This window comes from Pteropus vampyrus, unplaced genomic scaffold (assembly GCF_000151845.1).
Source record: "Pteropus vampyrus isolate Shadow unplaced genomic scaffold, Pvam_2.0 Scaffold743, whole genome shotgun sequence".
NCBI lineage: Eukaryota > Metazoa > Chordata > Mammalia > Chiroptera > Pteropodidae > Pteropus > Pteropus vampyrus.
In genome coordinates, this window is record NW_011889524.1 from 77,130 (window position 1) to 80,206 (window position 3,077).

At 31.7% G+C, this 3,077-nt stretch overlaps 1 protein-coding gene across 1 annotated transcript in view; it reads left to right on the top strand.

The window, feature by feature from the left end:
* Positions 1 to 2,747: 2,747 nt before the first annotated feature.
* The window catches only part of LOC105309455 (olfactory receptor 4A47-like), a 2,077-nt gene continuing 1,747 nt past the window's right edge, over positions 2,748 to 3,077 (top strand). The window contains exon 1 of the mRNA XM_023526215.1: positions 2,748 to 2,784. The gene's annotated coding sequence lies outside the window, so the exon portion shown is untranslated. The remainder of the gene's footprint in view (positions 2,785 to 3,077) is intronic.

Here is a 3,077-nt window from a genome sequence, read left to right on the forward strand (position 1 = left end):
GAGTCATTTTGCAATGAACATTTGTATATAAATATCTGTTCCATGTTTGGTTCTTACCTTTTAGTATATACCCCAAATAACATTTTGATATTTAAATTAATAGCTCCTTATTACAAAGAGAAACTCAAAACATAATGTGGAAACAAAAGTTCAGAGAAATTTAGTTATTAGATTATTTGACATGAGCTTATTTATACCTTCTTAGAAAGTAAAATTTGGTGTCTGTGGACATAGAGTTCATGAACGTTGTCAGATATTAGAGCTACAGAATCTTAAAGAAAATGTCAACATCTATGTCTGAGTTAATTGCATGGATGTTTTCTTATCTTTAGGGTCTTAAAAGTATTGTGAAAGAAATCAAACACATCACATTATGCACCCAACAGATCTCTTAATTTATATAAAAAAAGATTTCTCAGACTAGTTTTAATAATAAATTTCAAAGTGGATAATGAGATATGGAGTAAGACATCCAAGGACATTTTCATGCAATAATGCTATTGGTAAAGAAGATACACCTTCTATAATTGTATATGACAATGTCCTAGTCAATCTTTCTTCATTTATAAAAAATCAGATGAGTTGATTAGATGTTTATTAAGACCTTAAAATTTTTGTTTCATCATTTTTATGGTCACTGCTTAATGACTTTAAAAAATCTATTGCTTACATGGGAAACTGGTTTTACTATACAGATAGTTAAATAGGACCATATTGAGTCATGGATTGTGTTCCTATGTTTTAAAATGATCTGAATCGGAACTCAAAATTTTGGTCTATAATATTTAATATCTTTCTTATTGACAGTGTTTCCCTGTATTTTACACCTTGTGTACCATGTTAGTGGTTTATTTTTCTGTTTTATGTTGTTGAATTTGGCATAATGTAGATCTACTTAAGTTATATTTAGTTTTGTTGTTATGGGTTAGTTATCACGGTTTGACATTGTTGACTATTTTAGTGATTTATTTGTTTTCATTGAATATGTTAGAGATTTGAAGAATTTCTCAAATGATTAAAGTAAATATGTATATTTTAATAAATACGATTTTGATAAAGTATAAAATTTTGTATGATTCTGAGTCCAATTAATAGTTTTCAGTAGCTTAAAGTAATAATGAAGTTAAAAAGAACATCTTTTAGTCAAATATTTATTGATCACTTAAAATGCACAAGGGGCAATCATAGATTCTGGAGGTACAGTTATTAAGAAGATATGTTTACTAACCCAACAGTTGACAGAGGAAGCACAGCTATAAACAAGTGTTGTAAGTACTCAAGAGGACGAGGTGTTAGAACCTCCTACTGAGCTCAGACAACGCCTGTGAATTGTGATTACTTATTTTACAAATGCAGACATAGCTTCCTAATTATGAGGGAAAATATTTAATTATGTATACCTGCAATGAAATTCGAGAAGCCCTGAAGATGGAATGCCTTTAGGTATTTCCTCTCTCCTTTCGATATATCCTAAAGTTCAGAACTAGATTTTCTTACTTATTTTAGACATGGAAGTATAAAAATTCTGAGAGGCCAGTCTTGGTGCCGATGCTGAGTTATGCTCCAGTTCCCCTCCACATTTGCAGCTCAGTAAATCTGAAATTCCTCTACTCCCAACTCCTTCAGGTCCCCCAAACCAAACTGTTACCAATTTCAAAACATAATCCATTTAGCTTATATTCTTTACTGGTTTCTATCTGCCTCTTCTCAGTTAGCTCTCAGTTTATATTAAATATATTAATTTAAAAGAATATCCTTTTATTCTTCCACTGATGCTAGAGTACAAATCGGCTTGCCTAGAAGCACAGGTCTTCTAGAATAATATCCAGCTCTTCCCAAATAATGGGCTACAAATGTTGATTCTGAAACAAAACACATTTAAAATAATTCTTTTAAAACAAAGTTGCACACGTTACATGTAAAATTGGCCCCAGGCCATATCTAAAAACGACCAACAGGTGATTTATTTTCCTCAATGAGAATGAATGTCTTGGATTCCTCACAGACCCAGATAACCAAGAAGTAACAATATGAACAAAGTAGCTGGTTTAATCAATTGATTAATAATCAAGTAATTTTTAACACTTGCTGATTCATCCAATTAATATAAAGATGGTCTACTAGCAAAAATGTTAGCATGTCATTTAGGATAAAAATTTCAATGACAATAATTCAGAAGCGCATACGTTAGAATGATTATGACCTTTCTAATAAGAATATGAGTTGGGATGTGATTTTCCCAAATGGCTGATCCAAATTAAACAATATTTCCAGATTTTTAGTGTAGAATTTTTTGTATACCATGATCTGCCTAAAATCTTTGTTTTGGCATCTGAATTGAAAAATAATTTCTAAAAAACTTTGCAAAGTAAGTAAATGTCTATGTAGTATCCATACTCTTAGGTAGGTATTATGATACATGCGTATTCATTTTGAAAATCCCAACCATTTGAAGGGTAATAGTTTTTAGAAGGGCTAAGATGAAACAAGTTTCTGTAGACATGGAAAGAGTTGGTCACGTGGAAACAGTTTGAAGTCCTGTGATGGTACTTGTGCTGTTGTGCTCTCTGTGTCCACAGGGATGGCAGCAGTGCAGGAAGGGCAAAGGAGAAGGCACCACAGCCCAGAACGAGGATTGAATGGCTCTGTCGTTGTGCAGGTAACTCAGGAAGTGCGTGGATACATAAAATTCAGAACTGGGCTTTACATTTATAAAGAGTACATTGAATGGTGTTTTGAAAATTCTAATACTTTTAAGAGTTCTCTAAAGCGATTCTCATAATTGAGCATATTTTTTTGTGATTTCTAAAATATGTAGGAATTAATTCAATTCTGTAGTACTCTTTGATACTTTCATATTATAAAGGTCCAGAATCAATTTATCTTTTCTAACATCAGTATTCTTGGAAACTAACTTCAAGAGTAGGTATTCCGGAATATTTTAATGGACAAATTTTTCTGAATCTCTCGATGTGTTCACAATATATTCTGTAAGCATACTTTGTTAATCTGTTAAAAATTAGAGGATGATGTAACATCTGTAAAACTTGATCGAGTGACTTTCAAAAATCCACGTT